Here is a 25,235-nt window from a genome sequence, read left to right as displayed (position 1 = left end):
CTACTTAGGGTATTTTAGCACTAAGGGCAGTTTTAAAGAGACCTAAATATAAAACTTATTTATGGTCAGAATGGTGCTTACCCCTGGGGTGCGGGTTGGTAGTGACTTGAAGGGGCATCAGCTTGCTGGATGCCAGAAACAGACTCTACCTCAGTCTGGGTTACACAGGTGTACATTCATGTAAAAATCTGTTAACATCTGAGAACTGTGGGCCTATTATACCTCACCAAGAAAAAAGAAATAGAAAGGAAGGAAGGGAGGCAGAGAGGAAGGAAGGAAGGGAGGAAGGGAGGCAAAGAGGGAGGGAGGGAGAAAAAAAGAGGGAAAAAAGGGGGGACAGGCATAAATGATGTTTCCTGTAGTCTAGGTTGCTCTTTTTAAGCCCCCCACAAACCCAGTTCGGGAGAGGCCTATGCAGTGAATGAGCTGACTGACCGGAAAGAACTGTGCTCTCTCCTCCACGATCAGATCCTAACTCCTGTTCCGAGGCATTCGTGGGCATCATTTTTGGTCTGTATTTAGATGTATGAGGCCATGGGGGTAAGTGTTCAGAAACTGCATGCTGGTCTGTCTTCAGTCTGAACGCGTCTGCTGACACGTGCCGAACACCTAGTGCCATGTGAGCCTCCTACTGAAACTGCTAAGCCTGACCATCATCCCAGAATTTCCCATCGACAAATTGGCCAACATTTTCTAGCCATCCCCTACAAGCCCAGTACCCTTCCAGGTCCTGTGAACTCCCTGTGGGCACCCATACCATCTCAGAGCCCACTATGCTATGCTGTACAGACTGGGCAGGTATTTGCAGGCATCCACCTGTGGGTGTCAAAGTCAGGGAGTGCATGCCCTGGGCACCCTGGTGTCAGAGAGAACAGACCCAGGAGACTTCTCTCAGTGTGCAAGGTGAGGCCCGTCCCAGGGCACGGGGAGGGTGCCTCCTCAGTCTGGTCTCATGCCATAAAATGTTCAAGACAGTCTGGTCCAAAGAGCCATAAACAAGGCAATGTCTACTTTACGATGGGTGCACCGAAGTGGAAATGAAAATTGTCTGCCTGCGTATTCTTAATCCTTTTAATCCCAAGAACACCAAACCATTACTGGCATGAACTTCCCCATAAAAGACACTGAAAGAGTGGGGTAACGTGAAGGTGCTCTGGTTCGATTGAGTTGTGATGGTAAAATGACTTTTGAGAAAATTTGTTTTTGAAATAAAATTTATCTGGAGAGGAGTGGCTTTGGTTTGGAGATGGATATCGCCACATGTTCATGTGAAACGTGCAGGAGAATCACTGAGGTGGGAAACTGATTTTAATACATTAATAAGAAAAGATCATATTAAGACTCTTCTAGTTTTTATAATACGAATAGATTAAATATCTTTCTTGATTTAACATTTACCAAGAAACAAACAAACAAACAAACAACCCCCAACCCAACAACCTCTGGTTTTTCAAACATGGGTGGTACCCTTTGAAAGAAAAGCCAATACAGTCTAAGAAGTTAAACTGTAGAACCTTGTTGAGTGGAGAAAAGGGAGAGGAAATGCCTTCCTCTGTCTTCAAAAGGGTTCAAAAAGCCTGACCTGCTTTCTTCAGGGTCTGAAAAGCCTGCCATTCTGGCTGTACCCCACTTAAGCTGCATAAACCTTACCAGCCCAAACAAGGGTCCTGTTAACTCATGACCTCTCCCAGCCTTAGAGCTGCATAATCATAGAACTCTGCGACAGGTTTGTCATCCTCGTGCTACTGACAGCCCTGCGCACGGCAGGATGTTTAGCAGCACCCTCGGCCTCCAGCCACTAGATGCCAGCAACAGTGCCCCCTCCCCAGCTGCAACAACCAAAAGTGACTCCAGACATTGTCGAATGTCCCCTGGAGGCAGAAGCACCAGCTGAGAACCACTGTGCCAGAGGAGCAGCAGGGATCAGCTGCTCTAATCTCATCAGAGGTGAAGAAACTATGGCGAGTGACAGTGTTCCCAGCTTTTCCTCCTAAACAGGGCTGCTGTGGAAAAGCCAAATCCTCCTTTTTGCCTGAGCACCATGCTAAGGAACTGAGTTTCGTAACGCTGTTGTCTAGAATGACAACACCTCTTGGAGCCTCATGGCCCTACCCACGAATCACAGCATCTCCTGAGCAGTGCCCCGGTGAGTTTCTCATCCGCAAAATCCCAGGGTACCCCCAAATGAAAGCCAGGGGAATCCACAAATTCCCTGGTAGCATTTTAAAACACACTGTAACTATAGATTTCCCCTGTTCGATCCGATTTCCAGCCACAGAAATTGTGAATCCTAAAGCCAAAATTAAGATATGTTAACTGAATTCCACTAACAGACTGGGTGGGATGTTGCTTGCTAGCTCCTGGTTAGTGAGAATCTAGCTCTCTCTCTGCTCCTGGAATACTGTGTGTCTCTTGGTCCATTGGCTCAGAAGGTCTCACTGCAATAGTCTTCAATTTGCTAAAAAGTGATGGTTTCTAGGAAAAGAAATAGCTGGAAACAGTATTACCTCTCCCAGCACTAATGTAAATCACACTGCAAAACCAGGCACGACACTAAAAAAAACTAAATTCATCCTGGTCCGCCTAGAGAGATTAGAAATTGGAGGAAATTCAGAAAACATGAGCCCCCAGGACCAACAAACCATATTTAGAGCCATCTGAATGTATTTTATATTTACAGGAATTTTATTTATGGTAAGAATTTAAATGTCTTCTTTGCCCTGCCCTCCCCCTTCTTCATAAAGATTAAATGACATCATTTAGCTAAAGTAAAGAATGCCCTAAAAAGAACTAACAGGCCAAGCTGTTTCTACCGTTTCGGAAAGGGAAAAAAAAAAGGCGAAACCAAACCAAACCTAACAAACCCTGCTTTTTTCTCCTTCACAAAAATAACAGAAGGAAAGCTGCTACTGTAATCAGCAGTGATTGCAGGCATTTCCTGTATTTTTATATCAAGCTGGTTGTTTTTTTTCCATTACATACCCAGTGAACTCCATTTAGGTCAAGACTAGAGAAAAACAGGACCAATTATGCCTCCAAACCCACAAATCTGCCTACTTAACGCTGCTAATTTTATTGTGTTGACTCCATGGGTCCAAGGAGCTCGTGAAAGGAAAATCTCCATCCACTCTCCTCCTCCAGTCCGGTCCCAGGCAGCTTCTAGCATCCCAAGGAGCATTCATCCCAGGCTGGGATTCGAGCCGGTTGTTAAAATCAGAGGGTCTTGGGTCAAAAATCTGCTTTCTCAGAAGTTCCCGGGCTCCCTGGGGCCCACGTTCCAGGCCTACCTTTGGACAGGTCAATGCCTGAACCTCCAGGTCCATTGCTCTTGTCCATCACTAGAATCTTCATTTTCACGTTTTATCTTCAAGAAGGGCAAGAAGGTCTTCTTCCATATGCCTCACCTTGCATCTCTTTGGCTTTAAGTCAATTTCTTCCTGATTTGTCTTCTCTGGTTACAAGATTGCATTGGAGCTTCCTTAGTGAAGTCAGTTATAATGCAGTAATAATTAAACAGCCTCATCGCCATTTTTCTTTTTTGTTACTTCAAGGCGTTTCATGAATGGGATACTCTACTGTGTATCCCTCCGCCTAATTTTAATATCTTGCTTATAATACCATACCCACACTGGGTTTTGCAGTCAACACAGTGTTTTCATAGCTGCCAGTATCTATTCTCTCTTTCAAATCTTCTGAAAAGCGGCGAAAACCTTCTTCCCCAACTTGAGATCGTTATAAAAAGGTGACAAGCTCTTTGGCCAACCTTGGGCACTCTCTCTTTCCCCATCCTGTCCCCTAACTCCCCAAAGGCCCACTCTCCTTTGTTTGTGCAATTTCAGGTAAGTTTTCTTCTTGGCAATGCCTCTCAGGCCCAGGTTAAACAAATTACTTCATCGTCTTAAGTGACGAGGCCACAGAGGAGTCTTTCCCGTTGACAATCCCACAAAAGTGTCCTAAGGTGGTTTTTCAAGATATTTCCCCCTAAGCTGTACCTATAAAGTTACTTGACTCTCTGACAGTTTATTCTTCAATTGTCTATGCTACTTAACACTTTTTCTTATGGTTCATATTAATTCCATTATCTGATGTAACAGTCAATTTCATAGACTATTAGAGCTGGGATGGACCTTCCAGGTAAATAAAGGCCATTCTGGAATAGTTTTATGGGATTAAGGATTAGAAATGTATTTTCCTAGCCTTTCTGCAGTTACCTCAGACGACCCCACACTTCAAGTACAATTGTACTTTCAAGTCAAAACCTGACACATTCAGAATCAACCTTGCAACCAATTGACTAATGTTTAGTGATTACCTACCATGTACTTGGCTCCACATTAAGGTATTGTAAGAGAATATAATAACAATAAACAATTACTAAAGCCTTTTCTATGTGTTTTTCAAGCATTACCTCATTTAACAGTCACAACAATCATACGTTATCCCAGGATTTAAATGAGGACATTGAAGGTCAGAAGGGAAGAAGAACTGGCCAGCATGCAGAGCCAGGATCCCATCACCCCAGGTATGTCTGGCTGACAGGTGTGTAATCACCCAGCCATGCTGCTGCATGTTGGGTTCCCTGGAGGTTACTGTGGAAAGGACTGAGGCTGCTGCCTCTGCCCACTTGCTTCCTGGACCATACGCAGAATGTCTTTCAGAATCCATCATTTCACAGCCACTCAGAGAAATCAGGGCTTTTCCATCACAGGCACACATTATTTTTGGTACAAAATGATGTTCAGAAACCAGATTTGTCTCCAAAGGAGGATGATTAGACACAAAAGAGGCTATATTCAAAGTAAAATCTAGACAGGAGCATAAAAATATTCAAAGGAAAAGCCGTATTTTTGCCTGAGAATAAAGTCTCCCAGGAGGACTCTTTTAAAGCAGATGATAATACTCATTTGGATGTGTAAACTCTGCTGTGTTTGCTTAAAAAAAAAAAAAAATCAGTCTATTTCCTTATGGCAGAATTGAGAAACTCCCAGCCCCTGAAGCCCTCACACGCTTTCTGGAAGAGCTAATTTGGCAGGATTCTATAGCCCTTTTGGATATTCCATTGCTGGTTTTTTGTTTTGTTTTGTTTTTTTCTCACTTTCCTTCAAACATTAAATTGGGCCCTTAGCTAATAAAGATAAAATCCTTTGTTTCATGTTCCTTCTTCTATGAAATTTGACCTATAATTTTCTTTACTGCTGGCTTCCTTTTAAGCAACAGCAAGAAAAACCACCACAAGATTCTTTAGACTCTCCAAGTGAAAGGTCTTTCTGCTACCCATGGTTTCGTTTTCCCCTCCAAATCTAACTATCGCAGCATGCCCTCTTTTTGCTACTCTTTATCCTTCCTCTAATTTCACTGTAGGATGTTTGTGTTTATTAAATTATTATTTGTGATGGTTAAATTATTGTTGCTGGCCAACCACAGGGCAGAGTGGGGACAAACGCATGGACCATAAACTTGGCTAGTAGGCACATGAAGGCTGTGGTTTCAGGATCATTACCAGCACAGACCAAGTCCCATCAATTAAATGGCTCACATGGTTTCTTTTCTGTTATATTAATTCATTTGTTTTACTTTTTAGATTCCATATATAAGTGATAACACAAAGTATTTATCCTTCTCTGTCTGACTTATTTCACTAAGTATAACACCCTCCAGGTCCATCCATGTGGTTGCCACTGGCAGAATTTCATTATTTTCTATAACTGAGTAGTATTCCATTGTATACATATACCCCATCTTCTTTATCCTTTCATGTGTTGATGGACACTTAGGTTGCTTCCATATATTGGCTATGGTAGATAATGCTGCTATGAATATGGGAGTGCATATATCTTTTCGAATGACTGTTTTTGTTTTCTTCCACTGGTTTCTGCTAAGGGTAAATGGAGGTGGGGGGTTGGGAGGAACACCATCAGAATATCCCAGCCTTCTTATTTCATAATTGTTCCAAGGTGTCAACAGCACTGGGTCACCAGCAGCTCGCCAATCTCCTTTCACATTTTTCATCATCATCTTATTTTATTTGAAACTAGGATGAAAGCATACAGGCAAGAGTTGCTGAGTTGCTTATTACGCTGGATGTTTTAGATTAGAATCCAAGACTTTTCCTGTAGGTTGTAGCTGCCAAGCAGTTCATATCCACGTGCATACGCTGTTCTCTGAGAAGTTCTAAAAGGCAACTCTCATTTGACATCCTCCATCTGCAGGAATGTGCCCACCTGCCAAACAGGGATATCCTCCCTGAAGTAGGCTTACCTCATATACAGCCCAATGCTGGGCATCTTGGAGGACACGAGAGGAGGAGAGGTCATGTTCCCAGACCTCCAAGGGCTAACAATTTAAATTGGGAGACAAGACTAACAAAAGTGAAACATTTTGAGACTGAGCAAGCACTACGTCCCTACCCACAGTCTGAAATCCTATAAGTCACTGTACAAACAAATACTCATTCACCTTTTGGGGAACTCTCACCCCAATCCCCCTGCCCCCTGCAATATTACAAAGCAAGTTCTCTCTTTCTGTAACTTTAGGCCTTTGGTTCCTAATAGTAAGGAATTTCGTTTGTCTTATATTGAAAAGCGAAGCAAAGATGAAAACTTATATGCAAAGATAAAAGAAAAGAAGGCAAACGATGGGAAAACTCTCTCTGAGCTGCATTCCCCAGCGTACCCTCCGTAATGGGGTACTAATTACAGAGGGGTAAAGGAGCCTGTGTCTGATTCTAAGAAGGTTCTAAATATAACTCTGTATCTTGCTTCCATCAGAAACACTGATTTAGAATTTAGACAAACACACAAATAGAACCCAGTAGCTTTGAAGCAAGCACTGACGCACACACAGATAGCTCCCAAATCTGGCTTCATGCCTGCAGAGTTATACCTCTCATTGATGGCTGGTACCGTGTTGTATGCACACAAATTCGCCTTTGACAATAAAGGGTCCCCACTGGAGAATTCCACGACATCTGCAGGGAAGTGGGGCTTCTGGATTCCGTACACCCCTCTGCTTATTCTTCTAGCCATGTGCTTAGCAGCTCAAGTCTCTGGACAAGACACACTGGGTGGACGTTTTTCACTGGGTTTGGGGTCTAACGATATGAGTATTTCTTTGTGCAAAAAATAAGTTAGGTTTTCAGACCCTCACAAACAGCACATACCTCCACTACCTCACAGGAACCTGGAAAGGATGGGAAACAGAGTCTAAAAACAGACCTGTCAGTGGAAGCTTGCAAGGTTGGGGGCGAAAATCCAAGGTGACTCACTCTGTTTGAAAACTTTGTCCTGCTTTGGGTAGTTGACAACTTGTGAAATAATACGCCCCTGACCCCTTACCAAGTATTGATATAACCTTACAGTGCTTAGGACTGAGGCTTGAGTTCCGCTGTGGTCCAGGTGGGACACGGCATGGAGAAATTCTCCAAGGGTGTCATTCACGTGGAGGCTGACTCAGGACAGACTGGAAGCTTTGTGGAACTGTTGCTGACTTTCCTCAGCAGCCCAGCCCAATGGGACAGGATTTCCTAGGATCTTCTAGAACATATAATCTTGGAAAAAGGGATTCCCAAATATATATTATTGAGGCCTAAAATCCTTTTTCTCCAAATCCTGCCCTTTTCTTGGTTTGGGTAATCCAGATAATTGCTCTAATTCATACTGGATTTTTTTTTTAAACTCACATCAGTACATCACAAAATTCTCACTGAATCATAAAGCACAGCAAAGTATCTGTCTTGAGGTTAAGAATTCCAGATCCTTCTAGAAGCCTGGGGCTCTGGAAGGGCACTACTGTTTCCAGCCATGTTGGCCAGGCGAGGCCCGGCTTCTGGGAAAGTTGCAGCCTTGACTCAGAAAAACCATGAACACAGTCCCCTGACCACACAAAACTAAACAGACACAGAAATTTCCTCTAGTCAGGACTAGCTCTGCCCATGTTCAGTTTGATGCTGTCCAACACACCCCCACCACCATAAAAGAGAGCCACGCACTATAGGATTCTTCTGTCAATGTGCATCTCCTGCTCATCTGGGTCTAGAGGCCCAGCCTGGTGTTGTTCAGACACTAAAAATGTGTCCGGGGAGTGAAGAGAGAGCGCGGTGGGTGATCCATTCCCATTAAACCCAAACTGCAGATTCGGGAAACAAAATTAAGGAAGCAAAGGAAAATGAATAAATAGCATTATCTAGAATATTCTTGAGGAGAAAACTGCAGAGATGAAGCACAGTCACCCACCTGGTGTCCCCACAACAGCCAGGACCAACGAATACACAGCCGGTGTTCCTTCAGGATGAACTGCCTTATGATGGATGTGAGAAGGGTGGCTGCCGTCATGTTGCCCCTGCTGTGCCTGCATCCGTCAGGAATCTCTTTTTGCGTTAAAGCTGAGCCTCTCCAGGGCTAAGAGGGAACCTCCTATGTGAGGCATGCTAGGAAGGAGCCCCACCCCCTTTCCCCACTGCCAAATCTACCTGGAGAGATTGGTCCCTATGGTTCAAGGCATTTCCCCTGCTAATGTTTAAATTCTTCTACGCACCCATCAGGTCCTGCCTAGAGTTTCCAGCTCAAAAAGGGATACTGAGGCACAGTAAGCATCTTATTTAGAGAAAGAGGATGACAACTGATAATAATAATAGCTATGATTTGGGCGCCTGCTATGCCCTGACCACATTCTGTAAGGAAGGTATTAATATATACATTTTACAAGTAAGGAAACTGAGACTTAGAGAGGTTAAGAAATTTCTCAAGGTCATGCATCTGTAAGCGATGAATCTGGGATTCAAATATGGGGCTGTCTGACCTCAGAGTTCTGTGTTTGACTGTGGACTACAGAACAAACAGGCCAAGAGAACATATTTGCAGTAAGGGACCACAAAAAACCTCAGTGCAGAACCATATGCCTATGTATTTAGGGCAATTATTCTCAACTGTGATACAGTGATGGAACTGGGGTGTCTAGGTCAGCTGTGAGGTCCACAGAGTAACTGGGTAGGACTAATATAGTAATTATGGTAATGGTTAATACCTAGTGCTCACTGCCATACCAAATACTGCACCAAGTACTTTGATGCACAGCCCTATTTAAGCCCTACAACCTCCTTATAGGGGGCGGGGTACTATGACCATGGTTCATCGAGTCTAGAACACACTTTTTAAAAAATTTTTTTTTACATTTTAACAATTTTGAAGTTAAGATGCATCTTACAATTACAACTGGCAATTTTTCTTTTAAGTAAGAAAGCAACAGAAAAAGTGGGGGGAGGAAACAAAGAACAAATGTAATGAGTAAAAAGTAGTTACAAAAATAGTAGCTATCAATCCAACTCTATCAATAATCACTTTACAGGTGAATGCTCTAAATACACCAATTAAAAGACAGAGATTGTCAGAGTGGATTAAGAAACAAACAGCGCTTCTCTGGTGGCGCAGTGGTTAAGAATCCGCCTGCCAAGGAAGGGGACACGGGTTTGAGCCCTGGTCTGGGAAGATCCCACATGCTGCAGAGCAAATAAGCCCGTGTGCTGCAACTACTGAGCCTGCGCTCTAGAGCCCGCGAGCCACAACTACTGAAGCCTGCACGCCTAGAGCCCCTGCTCCACAATGAGAGGAGCCACCGCAAGGAGAAGCCCGCGCACCACAACAAAGAGTAGCCCCTGCTCAACGCAACTAGAGAAAGCCTGTGTGCAGCAACAAAGACCCAATGCAGCCAAAAATAAAAAATAAATAAAAAATTAAAAAAAACCAAGACCCAACTATATTTTGTCTATAAGAAACACACATTGAATAATAAAGATTCAGATAGATTAAAAGTAAAAGGATGGAGAAAGAAATACCAAGCTGACACGAATCAAAAGAAAGCTGGATGATCTATATTAACTTCGGACAAAGCAGACTTCACAGTAAGGAAAATTATCAGGAATAAGGTACATTACATAATGATGAAGGGGTCAATTCTTCAAGATGACCTAAAAATCCTAAACAGGTATGTACTGAACAAGAGAGTGCCTAACTAGAGGCAAAAACTGATAGAACTCAAAACCACAATTAGATATGCATCACATCCACTTGGATATATAATCGAAAAGGACAGACAATAACAAGTGTTGGTGAAGATGTGGAGTGACTGGAATCTTCATAGGTTGCCGGTGGGAATGTAAAATGATGCAGTCACTTTGGAAAACAGCTTGACAGGTCTTCAAAAAGTTAAGCCATCTGACCCAGCAATTCTACTCCCAGGTAGATAAATGAAAACGTTATGTCCACTCAAAGACTTGTACAGTAATATTAACAGCAGCAGGTGGACAAGACAAAGGCCCATCAGCTGATGAATGAATAAACAAAACGTGGTATACCCACACGACAAAACAGTATTCAGCCATGAAGAGGAATGAAGCATTGATACATGCTACGATACGGATGAACCTTGAAAACATGCTAAGTAAAAGAGGCCAGTTACAAGACAGCACATGTTGTATAATTCTATGTATATGTAATGTCCAGAATAGGCAAATCTATAGAGAAAGTAGGTAAGTGGTTGCCTAGGGCTGGGAGTGAGGGTGGGAGAGGACTGGGGGTTGATGGTTAAAAGAAATAGAGTTTCTTTTTGGAGTGATGAAAATATTTTGGTGATGATTGCACGACTGTCTGAATATGCTAAAAGCCACTGATTTGTACACTTTCAGCGGATGAATTGTATGGTATGTGAATTAAATTGGAATAAAACTGTTAGAAAAAAGATGATTGAACTGAAAGGAGAAATGCACAAATGCCCTTTTTCAGTGATATACCAAACAGGCAGAAAACCAGGAGGGGTACAGTTGACCCGAACAGCACTGCCCAACTTAATCTACAGATTTCATTTTACAGTGGGGTACTGGTAAATATTTAACAATAGCTTTCCAGGGGAAACAAACTTTGATCTGTAGCATTTGCTGAGTTCCATGGTACCAATACTCCCACCATGGCTGACATCAACCTACCAACAAAATGTCACTGGCCACGGAGCTGGGAAGAGATGTGCATAGCTTTCCCCCTTTGGTGCCGGCTCACAAATCAGATTGCTAAATTTTCAGGAGCGTTGTGAGCTGATTGTGAAACATGGGTAGCTTGAAATTTCCCCCAGAGGGAATATTTACACCATGGAAATCAGCTACAAACCAGGTGCTTCTGTTTGTTTATTTGGAGTCAGTTTATCAGCCCACACTATCAAAAAACACCAGAGCCCCCACCAGTGGTTCTGTCTGCATCATCAAGAGGCTAAATGACCTTGGACAAGTCATTCCACCTCCCTAATTTATTCATCTATAGAAGATGGCGTTGGAGTAGCTGACCCCCAAGTTTACTCACACCTCTAAAATTCTATTAAATAGTAGGCCCTTCTTCCACAATGCCCACATATAACACAACCTAACAGCACAATAGTGTGCAGTCACGTGACTTCGGACGGTCATTCTGTGGCCCCTCAGGATGGGGTCTGTGGTCTCCCCTCAAGCCTCACTGCTCACCAAGCCTCCCTTTGTGCTTTGAGATCCAGGCACGTAGAAATTCTTTAGACCCACAGACCCCTTTGGCATCCCGCCTGCCCAAGCCTTCACACATCCTGATCCCACTCCTTGGTACACTCTCCCATGACCTCTTCCTCTGGCCAACTCTTACCCCATTGGGCCTCTTTGGGAAAGGTCAATTCCCCCAGAAAGCCTTCCTTCATTTTCCCCATCCAGCTGAGGTATCTGTGCTATGTAGTTCCCTGGCACCCTATCCTCTCCCTATCACCATCCTTATCAGTGTTTTATTGTTATTGTTCATTTTATTGCCTGGCATGCCCACCCAACCTTAAGTGCCAAGAGGGCAGAGAGTGTGTGTCTTTTCCTTTTCATGGTATCTCCAAGGCCTACACCTGATACACCAAGGAGGCTTACACGGTCATTGCTGACTGAATAAATGAGCATCTGCTTAAACACACAGCTTCTGAACAACAGAGCGGTACTCTTCAAGAAACGGTACAAACCCAAACCGAAATCCCTTTTGGATGAATGCTTTTGCATTAGCATATTTCCAACAATGGAGGGAATTTCATCTGAGAGATTTCCCACTTCAGAGAAGGTCCTGAATCCTGGGGAGTGAGATTCTCAATCTTGACGGGACCATGACTTTCTAAGCAAACAGCCCTGCTCCTCAGACAGGAACTCTTGCCCGTATGGTGGGTTATGGCCCTTGGAGGAAGCTCTGCTCACTACAGGGATAAACACTTAACTTGGCAGCATCAGACCCTTGAGAAACCATTTGTTTTGATTAAGAGGGGGGACTGTGGATACACTGGAGTCGGGGATCCACAGAGGGTGATCTGACATTCAGAGCACAGAGCATGAGACCACCTGTCAACCAAGTCTCACGTTCCAGGACCTCTAAACTCTCCAGAAGGCACCAGGCAGTTAAATACAGTTACGTCTGGAGCCTCACTGAGGTCATTTGCAGATGCCATTTTTTGAGATTCATTTTCAGAGTCTGTTCAAGGGATTCCCAGACCAGCAACCTTAGGCTCACAGAGCAAGATCCTCCAATGCAGCCGTCACGTACAGAGCCAAGGTCCAGAGCGGAGAAGTAATTTGCCTGAGGTCACCCAACTGAGGCAAAGCTTTATCAGATTCCTGGCCCCACGTTCTTTCTACTGCAGCACTTCATCAGCCAGACACTGCGAAGAATAAAAAGACCGTGGAATGGGGCAGTGCACACAGAAAGGAAGCCCAGGAAAAGGTGGGTCCAGCAAGAAGTCCATCAGAAAGCGCATCCCTGTGGCCAAATATATTTAGAAAGTCCCCCTACCTCCCTGGAGGTGTTTCGCTTGATCCATTTGAATAGGTTGGCCATGAACTCAAGGGCGATTAGATTCAACCGTAAGTTCAGCATAACCCGCAGAAGCTCTACAAGATCATTCCACCAAGAAACAGTTGTCAGTACAATGTGAGAAATGCTAGAGTAGATGCAGCGTTAACGGGAGGAAGAAAGGACCAACTTTGCTTGAAAGGGCCAGGGGAAGATGAACTGAAGCTGAATCTTAAAGGATGGGAGAGTGAGAAAAAATAAAAAGTGAAAAAGAAGGTCTGGTATTCTAGGAAAATGTACGGTATTCCTAGGCAAAGAGAGGAGCTGATGTTGGGACCTGGGTGATAAATGCACAGTGTGTGTGGCTGTGTTGATGAGGACACCTTCCAGGGAGGAGCCGGTGGGAGAAGCACTTGGGAAGGAGGGTGGGTGGGAAGAGACCTGTGTGCAAATCCTGGAGAAGAAGTTAGTGAGAGGGTCAGCTTGGGGATGGCTTCAGGTAAGAGGTGGAAGAGTCTGGACAATATCCTGTGACAACACGGAGTCACTGCAGACTTCTGAGCCCCAACTCCTTATTTTATGATAGTTAATCTGTAGGAATGGTGGGAGAAGAGACCCAGAAGCAAGGAGAGAGAAGGTGGCAACAACCACCAGGATTAATCCATCAGCCTGTTACCACATGACCAAAGAGAGAAACAAAGCTAATTAACTGTGCCCCTAACGCTTCCATGGGCTGAGGAGCGGCCCCAACAGCCCGAGTCATCTTGGACTCAGCCAGGGCTGAGACCGTGGGATTCACTCAGACGGTCACACAGACTCTGCTTACCCGGTGGCAAAGCCGCCCATTGTTTGCCAAAACAATTCCCATTTTTTGCAGTTCAATCATTAGCCAAAGGCATTGAAGAAACACAATCTTAAGACTCAGCGCAGGAGAATTCAGGCTCTACTGTTGAATACATTGCAGTAATACATGTTCCAAGATGTCTACTTTCTATAGAACACTGCATGGTCACAAAAGCTACATAGACCAAATTCTGCTTCATAATACAGGTCCAAAGTCCTCAAACTAGCGTTTGTTTGGGAGACTCTAACTTGACAAGGTGTTTTCATCAGTTTGCCAGCTAGCAAGATACATTCATGGTAAACTTTTTGAGATGGACAAAGTGAATCTGACCAACTGTCCGCTCAGCCGCTTGTGAAATAGAATCACGATGGCAATGGCAGCAGCGAGCATTCAGTGAGTGTTCACTCTGTACCCGACACAATCGTAATGATTTTACACATATTGACATGTATTTGATCCTCACAATCTCTCTCTGAGGGAGGTAATTTTACAGATGAAGAAACTGAGGGTTAGAGAAGTAAGTCCCTTGCTGAAGGTCACATACCTAATAAGAAGTGGAGACAAGGATTTGAGCCAGGAGTCCTTACCCACTACAACGGGTTCTCAGCTCTGTGGTAGGTATAATGAGAGACACAAAAGTAGATGACAGGGTCCCTGATCATTTTCTCTCTGAATACACACTATTAGCTGAAACACTCAGACACATTTAATCAGGAATTTCCCTCTGGTTCCAAACTTCCTGTTTGCTCTGCGCCTCCAATGTCAACGGAGTCAGCATTCTACTTCTGATCTGGTCGGCAATAACATGGCTTCCTCAGAAGAATATAAACTTGGCTTTCATCCCAACCAGCTCAGGCTCTGCTCTCTCTTCCCCTCCCCTTTATCATGTCACAACGACTTCACCCTACACTGTCATCGGCAGGTGAAACTGCACGAAAGGAGTTTGGGGTGAAGATGGTCTCACCTCTAAGTAAACCTAGACCCACAAAAAAGTGACTGCCCCTGAAACCCCACAATTACACTTAGTATTCCTTTATCAGGAGACAAGCCCTTCAATTATACAACACGGTAGAGGGACCAAATGACTCTCATTACCAAAATGCACATTTTTGAAGTCAGCTTTTTTTGCTGAAGGTGGTCATGTAGGGAGTGGGGGATGGGGATGGGGGGTGGAGTGGGAGCTCATGAAGATGGTAGATCTCCGTCCAGGAGGCCGAGGCACGGAAGTCAGACTCCGCAGATTTCCTATGCAAGCACACCTGTCGGCTGTTCCAGCCCACTGGACACTGTTAGGTGCATTTCTCAGTACTCTCTTACCCTGCCTCAGGGTCCCTGCATGCTCACAGTATTGGAATAACGCCAAAGAGAGGCTCTCTTCCCTGGAATACTGCCTGACCCTAAGATCTAGGCCCTGTCCTAGATGGGCCCTTGACCTGCATGGGGACAGAGCCTCACATGTCCACCACCCTGCTCCCCACAAACAGGGTGTCATCGTTCCTGGGGTGTCTGCACCTCCCCACACCTCGCTGTGCCCCGAACAACTTATAGAGTCCTTTCATGTCCATTAGCTTATCTAAAGCTTTCAACTTATGCCAAGTCTGCAGGCCTGGCCATCTTATTTTGATTTGATATTTATTATCAGCTCCATTTTACAGATGAGGAAACTGTGGCTCAGAGAGATCAGGTCGTTTGCCCAGGGTTACATGGTTAGTAAGTGGCAATGCTGGGACTGCAACCTGCATTCTCTATATTAGTTTGCTAGGGTTGCTATAGCCAAGTACCACACTCTGGGTGACTTAAGCAACAGAAATGTATTTCTCACAGTTCTGGAGGCTGGAAGTCCCAGATGGAGGACTGGTTTCTTCTGAGATTTCTCTTTGGCCTGTAAATGGGTTTTCTCCTGGTGTCTTCATGGTCTCCCTCTGTGCATGTCTGTGTCCTAAGCTCCTCATCTTATTAAGACACTGGTCATATTGGATTAGGGATCACCCATGTGACCTTATTTTACCTCTCACCTCTTTAAAGGGCCTATCTCCAAATACAGCCACATTCTGAGGTACTAGGAGTTAGGACTTCAACATACGAATTTGGAGGGAACACAGTTCAGCCCATAACATCCTCTGACTCCATAACCCTCCTCCCACTCATTCATCCAACCAATATTTATGGAGCTTCCTAGGTGCCAAGAATTGCGCTCAGCACTTCTGCAAATGTTTTCTCATGTAATTTTCCACACAGTCCAGGGAGCTTTGCATTCTAATTCCCATGGTACAGTGAGGGAACTACACTTCAAACAGTTTAAGTATTCTGCCCAGGAAAGCACAATAAAGACGAGACAGACACTGAATTCAGCCCCAGTTCTCCAACTCCAAATTCAGCGCTGTGTCTCCAGCATACAACTTTGCTTCCCACGCAAGACCGCAGCTGGCAGCAACGGACAGGGTGACCTGACAGTGACGGCAATGGGGTGGGATCTGGCAGGATCTCCTTCTTCGGAAATACCGTAAATCCCATGGATAATAGCTGTATCTACCGCACAGGGCTGTTGTGTGCTGATTAAATGGGTTAATGGGTACAAAGTGCTCAGAATAGAGTCTGGCTGGTAACGAAGGCTAAATGAGTATCTTGCTATCGTTGTTGCTATTGCTGCTACTGCTGTGGTGGTTATTATTTTTGTTATTGTTATTACTATTATCGACTTCTAGATATAAAATTATTGACTTCTCAAATACCCACAACAAATTATTTTTCTCTCCATCCCAAAATTACACACAAAGATGGGGCGAACAAGAGAAGAAAGAACAGCGACGTAATTTTGGAAGCTGGAAAGCAGAGGGGTGAGTGGGACATGACTCAGTAGACCTGAGAAAGAGCTGAATCCTGAACCAGCAATGGGGAAAGTCAAGAATGATCAAATTTACGCTGTAGAATCTCCCACTTCCTGCTCTAACAAAGCTCAGGAATTTGCAGTAACCGTTACCTCTGGAGATGAGGATGATGTAGAAAGAGATAAAGTGAAGAGATCTGGTTGAAAAGTAACTATAAACTCAGATTCTCTTCTTACTCTGCACAGCCCCTTCTCTACATCAGAGATTTAATTCTCTTCAGGGGAGAAACAGAAAGTCTCCGGGACCAGGGTGGAACAGGGGAGAGGGCAGGCACCAGCGTACAGAACTAAAACTAGGGCAATTGGATGGATATATGTATTCTGGGAGCTGGGCCTTCAACCCTCTTCTTTCATTTGGCTCACCTGGCTGCCAAGCCCTGTCTCTTCAGACAGGACTCTGGAAAAGTCTTCCCAGGGTAACCTGAGGACTCCAAGAGAAAAACTCTAAAAATATTGATAGTCAGAAGTTCCCCCAAATAAATGGCTCATAGGATGATTCATTGTAATGATGCCCAAGTTGACTGCTCCAATATCTGAATGATAGTTACAGAAAGAGAACAGAAGAAATCATTAAAGAAATTAGACACTTCCCAGAACTGAAGGACATGATTTTCTAAATTAAAAAGGTTTATCTAAGGCCCAGTGCAATGGATGAAAATGGGTCTACACCACACCATTAACATGTAATTAACAAGCTTGCAGAAAAAAGAAATAGGTCCATACGAAAGATCAAGAGCAAAATAGTTTTGGACTTCTTAATAGCAACACTGGGAGTTGGAAGGCTGTGGAACAATACCTTCACATTTTGAGTGAAAATGGTTTTCAATCTAGAATTCTATACCTAGTCAAACTCTTTATTATCAAGTTTGAGAGTACAATCAAGATCGTTTTAGATATAAAAGGAAGATCTCAAAAATTTACTTTTCATACGCTTTCTCAGAAGGTACATCACCACATCAAGAAAGTGTATCAAGAAACAGGAGACATGTGATGTAAGAGAGGAGCTCTCACATGGAAGAAGCAAAGACGCCTGGACAACAGTGAAGGGAGATCCCAGCGTGACAGCTCTGCAGTAGGCACTGAGGACAACTGTTCAGACTGGAGCAGTTTAGAAGGCACCGGTAGAAATTTATCCAAGAATATTGATAGGATGCCTATTGCACCTAGCCACTCTGAAGGGAGATGTGGACAATCTGGAGAGCATCTGTGTTATCTCCAGGGAAAACAAACAGAGAAAATGTATAGGAAAGGAAAAGTAATTATAGCTTATCAAGTGGCTTCGTTCCAAATAGTATTTCACAGTCATAATAATGTATACAATGTACATTCATTTAACAAAAATTACAGTAAACTCTGTTGAGAAGATGGGACGTTTGGAAGGCTATGTGGATGTGATAGGGTGGTGAGTAGGTAGTAGGTGGGGCAGAGAACTAAATTCTCACTTCCATAGTGGAAAGTCACTAGATAATGTCTAAAATAAAATTTAAAAAATAACATTAAAACATGTTATTTAGTACAATGCGGTATCACCCCACACTGGTCAGAATGGCCATCATTAAAAAGTCTACAAATAACAACTGCTGGAGAGGGTGTGGAGAAAAGGGAACCTTCCTACACTGTTGGTAGGAAAATAAACTGGTGCAGCCACCATGGAAAACAATACAGAGGTTCATTAAAAAACTAAAAATAGAGTTGCCATATGATCCACCAATCCCACTCCTGGGCATATATCCAGAGAAAACTCTAATTCGAAAAGATACATGCATTCTAATGTTCAAAGCAGCACTACTTACAAGTGCCAAGACATGGAAGCAACCTAAGTGTCCATCGACAGATGAATGAATAAAGAGGATGTGGTATATATATCAATGGAATACTACTCGGCCATAAAAAATGAAATGATGCCATTTGCAGCAATATGGATGGACCTAGACATTATCATACTAAGTGAAGTAAGCCAGACAGAGAAAGACAAATGTCATATGATATCACTTATATGTGGAATCTAAATTATGATACAAATGAACTTATTTACAAAATAGATACAGACTCACAGACATAGAAAACCAATTTATGGTTACCAAAGAGCGAATGGGATGAAGGAGGGATAAATTAGGAGTTCGGGATTAGCAGACACAAACTATTATATTTAAAATAGATAAACAACAAGGTCCTACTGTACAGCACAGGGAAATATATTCAATATCCTGTAATACACCAGAATGGAAAATGTGAAAAAATATATGTATATGTATAATTGAATCACTTTGCTGCACACCAGAAACTAACACAACACTGGAAATCAACTATACGTCAATTAAAAAAAGAAACAAAAAAACCCCATGTTATCTTGAAATACAAAGGTCCATACCAGAAGTGTCCGCTAAAAGAATTGTAAGTGGTTGTCTCTGTGGGAGGGGAAATTGGTGGAGAGGAAGGGCAGAAAATGGCTTCTCATTTCTTTAAGCACTGTGTAGGCCTGTTTGAATCTTTATCTATAGGAATATCTTTGATTAAAATAACATCTATGCTTAGAACACCTCACTGCATAAACTTGAGTGAGTTACTGCCCAGCTTCGGTTTCCAAGTTCCGCATCTATAAAATGGAGTCGGATTAGACAGCCTCTGAGGGCCTCCTTGATCTAACATTTACACTGCGATTCCTACCACGGGAATTGGTATCATCTCACTACACACTCAGCCCGTAGGTCCTTAGGAGTTTTACACTAAAGTATCACTTTCTACAATGGGTGGGGGAATGCTGACGGCTGAGAACAGTGCTCTGTGGGAACAAAGATCCCCCCGTGATTTTCTAAGGGCCAGGTCCTGAGAAGACTGAGAAGGAGAGTGGAAGGGATCATGCCAATTCCTCCACCCCCCTGCTATGTACGAGCATTAGCTACACTGGAAATGTATTGAAAGAAGATGAGACTCTAGACAGTAGATTTTCCAGTTATTAACACAGCCTTTAACCAGAGACCTCCATCAACTCAGGAAACGCCTAACTGCCTATGGCAGGAAAGCTTTCCAGGGATCAAGGCAGGCTACCATTCCGCAGACCAGGCACACAACCCCCTTAGACCACCAGGAAGGCAAGACTACGGCGCACATCACAACTCTGTATGCATTTCCCAGGGAGGCTGGGCTTGGAGAGCACAGCCAGAGACCTCTGTACGTCTTCAGCTCTTTCTAGGGAAATCCCTCCCAAGTCCCTCCTTTTGGGCTTTGTCCCCCAGCCCTGGAGAGGACCCGACATTTCAGACTCAGGCTTATCTGAGTCTAAACGAAATCTTTGTTCCCTGCTCTTAATTGTTAATTGACTTTTTATAAACATTATCATCAACAAGGAAAGCCTTTTCTAAGCACCTCCAGAGTACAGAGTGATCTAGATGGGGCCAAAGCAGAAATGCCCTTCTCTCCCTTCCGGTCCCCTTACTGCCCCTCAGCTCTGGCACCAGACACATAGCAGGCACCCAGGGCGGACTGACTTTTGGCGGGTGATGATGATGGCTCATTAAAGATTGAAAATCTTGGAGAAATAAAGGAGCAGGAGAGCTTTGAAACTTACAACTTCCTCTCCTGCTGGTAAAAAGCCAAATTTTAGTGCTATAAGTGAGGCATGTTAATCACCAATCATACTTGATATAAATCAAATACCTTGTCATTCCCCACTTGTTTTTATATCCTTCACTTCTACCTGTACAGTCCGACTAGTCATGCTCACTCTCAACTACTTTAGAAAGGAGACAAGGCAGGTATTATCCGAACCCCACAGGGAGGCCAGTCATGAAGAGGTTCAGCTACCTGCTCAAGATCTCTCGAAGGATTCTCTAGCAGCTGTTCAACTGCTTTGTCCTGGGTACCTACGAGGTCGGGGGAGAGAAAACTGACTTTACCTTTCTTTGCTGTTTAAATTTTGATTTTTCCCTATGACTGCTACTTCTATACTTTAGAAAAAGGAATTCAATTTTATAAAAATGAAGGAAGGAATTCATTCTTCTAGTGTTAAGACACTTGGCCGGAGCCGCAGAAGCCATGTTCTTTACCACCCTCTGCCGCAGTACGTGTGACTGTGAGAGAAGAAGATGCGTTCCTGTCTGCCAAGCCTCTGGTTCTCCTCCCAGGGAACCCCCGCTGCCCTCTGTGTCTGAGGTGGATCCCACAGTCTCTCTTCCATATCCCATGGTCAGAAGAGCATCCTCTGAGACTCAGCTGCTGTACTGAGCAGCTCAGAGGAAAACAGACAAGCTCTGAGCATGATGTAGAGTAGGAGAGAGTTCCCTGAATCAACTTTCAGAAGAAAGTCCACGCCTGAAAACCTCCCCCTGTCATGGTATGTGTGAGTGCGTAAGGGAGGGGAAGAGATTTTGAAAAGCCATAGTTAAGAGGCATGGACACACAGTAAGCTAGCGCCTGCTCCCACTGCAGCACACAGAGGGTCCTCAGGAATGCTGGGCAGGGGACACAGAGACAGCGCCCTGTACCGCCCATGGCGGGGAACCTGAGCAGAGAGGGCCCAGAGGAAAGGGAGCCTGTCAGCCTGGGCTCGACTTCAAGTGTGAGCCCCCAGTCAGGGAAACGACTTCTTCCCTTAGTTCCTGAACCCTGGCCAATTAGCTGTTAATTAGTTTCTGTACAAATTCCAGCAGGAAAGCTGGAAAATTCTATCTCAACTTCAGCAATGAGGTTCCTCCTGCAAAATTTGGTCTTGCCAACCTCCCAGATAAACCCCTGCACCACCCAAAAGATGGTCTCCACCTGGGTTTCGGAACAGCCAGAGACGAATACGCAGACACACGCACCATTCTAGCCCGTGTGCTGGAAGCTTCAAACAAAGCAGCATGGGAAAGAGAGATCACATGGTCCTCATTCATCTATGAATCGAGAGAGATAAAGGAAGGGGGGCCGTTCAGGGGCAAAGAAAAAAAAAACTGTGTGTGTGTGCTGCAGATGCTTCCAACACAGACTTTCAAAAGTGCACATGTATGAGGTAGCAACCCACTAGACTGGAAGGCTCTGGAGCATTAGAGACTAGAACAAGTATTTAGTGAACACCTACTACAAGCAGGGTACCATCCTAGGCCGGCCAGGTTAGCACGCTTGCATGGAGTTCTCAATCACAGAATAGGTATCTTAAGTGAAAATACAAGGTTGGCAAAGGGAACCAGCCTGATCCAGAGAGATGCTGTCGTTCAGGGAAGGCATGACCCCCACGGCAGGCTGGGTGGTCAGGGGAGGCCTCCCAGAGCCGGGGCATCTGACACAGTTCTGAGGGCAGAACGGAATTTTTCTAGACCCGTGGTCCCCGAATCACCTGAGGAATGTTTTAAGAAAGTACAGATTCCTGAACCCCATACCAGACCTACTGAATCAAAGGCTCTAGGAATGGTACCCTGGAATTGCTATTCTTTAAAAAAAAATATATATATATATATATTATTTATGACAAATTCAAAACATACAAAAAGCAGACAGAATAGTGAACCCCTGTGTACCCATCACCCAGCTTCAGCGATCACCAACTCATGGCCACTCTTCCCTCACCTATAGCCTTATCTAGTCCCCTTGTCCAGTATTCTGGAATCTACCTATTTTTTAAACCAGGGACTCTAAGGCAGTCAGACCACAGATGTGACCTGGAAGCCACTCACTGATCAAGACACAGATTAGGAGCAAGGGAATTCCAGGGACAGTGGAGACAAAGACTAGGAGAAATGAAAGAGAAGGGTATTTGGGGGAGAATGGCCTAATTTGGAGGGCCTTGAGGGTGGGATACACGGTTGGGGGAAGGGGGATAAGGATCAAAAGATCGTTGGGGTCCACGAGGGCCCTGTCAGCATGCATGGTGTCTTTGTGAGAAACACAAAAAGGCATCTCCTCTGGGTAGAAACAGCACCCCTTTCTGTGCTTTATCTTATGAGGGTTGAAGGATGCTAAGAAGGGGATCCTGTGACAACCAGCCTGTGCTTTGAAAGAACACTGGGCAGCGATGGAGAGGCAGGTAGACAGACAGAAGGGCAGAAAACCGAGAGGCAGTGAGCGAGTCACGTCAAGAAATTCTTGCAAACTAGCCAAGGAAGAAGGAAGAAGGCCTTGGAGGTTGTCTTGAAAGAGAGAGATCTTGTGCGGGGTTCTGGAGAGAGTGATACGGAAGTCACGGGCGCACGGGTGTCATCTGGAGGCATGCAAATGCTGAAATTGCTCAGGAGGAGTAGTTGGGGATGAAGGCCGTGGGAAAACCCAGCATTTAGAAGATGGGGGTGAAGGGGAGAAGGACCAGGCCAGGTGATATAGAGACTGAAGCGAAATGGTCAAGGAGATGGGAAGGAGAGAAAGAGAGGGGGCATGCGTGGCTCATAGAAGTCAACAGAACAAAAGTGTTCTCAGGTGTGATGAGAGGGGAGCATTCAACGAGGGAAGCAGAAAGGAGAAGAAACCAGACATGTAAGCAAAAGTCAAGTTTTGGAGCACCTGGAATGACTAGTCAAGTGCGGACTTGGATTTGATGAGCCCCATGGCAAGTGTCATGATGTGTAGCACGAGCTTACCGATCAGTTACACTTCCTAAGTCTGTCACTTACGGCCTGGGGCAAATGATTTAAGGGAAGTCTGAATTCCTGCTGGTAAACTGGGGATGATTATACGCACTCTAATAGGGAGGGGATGGGGATGATATATCAATGAATGACAATTCTTCCTGTCACTGGCACCTAACAGTGCACTGCCTTGTAGTATGGGTGATCTTTTCACATATCTAACCCCGGTATCTTTAACTAGCCTGCAACCAGTTTTGGGGGCAGACATTAGGGTTTTAAACTAATTGAAGCCAATGGTCATTTGTTGACCATTTACTACGTGCAAGATAAGAAGAGGATGTAAAATAAGAAGATCAAAGGGTTAAAAAGAAGCAGCCATGGCCCTAAAGGAGAGGGTTGGACTTAGCGAAGGACCCACATGGATGCCCGACCCTAACACAAGGTGAAGAGTGGCAGGTGCAGCAATTACTTTCAACTTGCAATTCATTCCCAAACTGCAAATAAAGTGTGGTGGATGGAGAGACTTGCTCTGGTTGGTGGGACCAGGCTTCGAGCCGGCAGGCAGTATTGCATGAGGCTTCTGGGCTGGACAGAGGAGGTGGAGAGGAGAGCAGAAAAATGAGGAAGTTGGGAATTGGCAGGTGAGTTTGAGGAAAGCTAAGAACCTTGGTAGGTTCAAAACAAGAGATCATGGGAAGTGAGGGGACAAAGATGTTCTGGGTTGTAGTAGACATAACCTAAGGTGACCCCCAAGGTGTCACACTCTGGTATAATCTCATACCCCCTCCCCTTGTATACGGTGGCGGCGGCGAAACTGTGACTTACCTCCAACCAAAACAATGTGGAAAAGGGATGTGATATCACTACTGAGATTATATGACATTAGAGGGCAAGGGCCAAGGGATTTGCATGTATAATTAAAGTCCCTAAGTCATTTGACTTTGAGTTAAACAAAAGAGAGATTAGCCTGGCTGCGCCCAATCTAATCAAATGATCTGTTTCAAAGAGGGTCCAGGTCTCCCTGAAGTTAGAGACTCAAAGCAGGAAAGACTTTCTCTCCTGCTGGCCTTGAGGAAGCCACGTGAATGCTCCAGCTGCAAGGAAATGAATTCTGCCCGCAACCATGTAAGCCTGGAAGAGGAGCCCAAACTTCAGATAAGAATGCAGTCTGGCTGACACCTTGATCACAGCAGAGAAACCCAGGTGTGCCTTGCCTGGACTCCTGCCCCGTGGAAACTGTGAGATAATCAATGGGTGTTGCTTTAAGCCACTGCGTTTGTGGTAATTTGTTATGCAGTAACAGGAAACAAATACATGGACTCCTGTGGTGGAGGGCCATGAAAGCAGGCTAAAAAGTATGGGCTTTGTTATGCAGGCCATAGGGAGCCACTGACTATTTTTGAGCAGAGGGACTTTAGGGAGCTGGTGAGGGTTGGTCAGAACCCCTTGGAGAATACTTAGTCAGGGCGTTGCTCCCGGGAGCAGGTCAGTGAAGTTCTGGTGAGGGATTAGTTCTGGGTTGAACCAAGCTAGCTATTCTTCTACCCAATTTAAAACAAAAAAAAAAAAAAAAAAAGGAGGAAGCAAAATCTGAGTAAAGAAATTGACAGTCATTGAAAAAACCTTAAGGAACCTTAGTGTCCTTGTTGCTAATTATAAATATTTACTCCTCCCAGAATTCCTGACCTCACAGAAGAGCCTGCGTAGTCTCGCTCTCTTACTGGAAAATTTCTGTGTGTGTGTGTTCATTCTATGTTTTCTTGGAAGGGGGACAAGGCAGTAATAAGGGACTGGATGATCTGTAGAGAGTCACTTCCTGTTGGATATTGTCTAGTTCCCCTCCCCTCCTCCCCCCCAAGATCATAAACCCTGAGACCCGCAAGGAACTCCTCCTTCTCCGATTCTATCTGCTGGAGACAACTAAGCCAAACAAACTCAGGAAGTGGCAAGAGGTTGGGAAGGGGAGGAAGTTCATGGCACAGAAGGAAAAAGTAAAGAGAATGCCCTGATGTTCAAGGAAGAGGGTAGGGGGTGGGGCAGAGAGAAACGAAGGTCACCCCAAGGTTACTTGGCGCCGAGCCTTCAAAATGTCGTGCTTAAGCTTTCAATCAAAACTGGCACAAACAGTGGGTCAGATCTCCCGGGGCCAT

General features: G+C 44.5%; 1 protein-coding gene across 2 annotated transcripts in view; it reads right to left on the bottom strand.

The window, feature by feature from the left end:
* Positions 1 to 25,235, bottom strand: part of PRKCE (protein kinase C epsilon) — a 507,953-nt gene that overhangs the window by 58,288 nt on the left and 424,430 nt on the right. The window lies entirely within an intron of this gene.

This window comes from Leucopleurus acutus (assembly GCF_964270905.1).
Source record: "Leucopleurus acutus genome assembly, chromosome: 12".
In the NCBI taxonomy this organism is placed as follows: domain Eukaryota; kingdom Metazoa; phylum Chordata; class Mammalia; order Artiodactyla; family Delphinidae; genus Leucopleurus; species Leucopleurus acutus.
The sequence above is the reverse complement of the archived record's forward strand: the minus strand, read 5'-3'. Positions and strand labels throughout refer to the sequence as shown.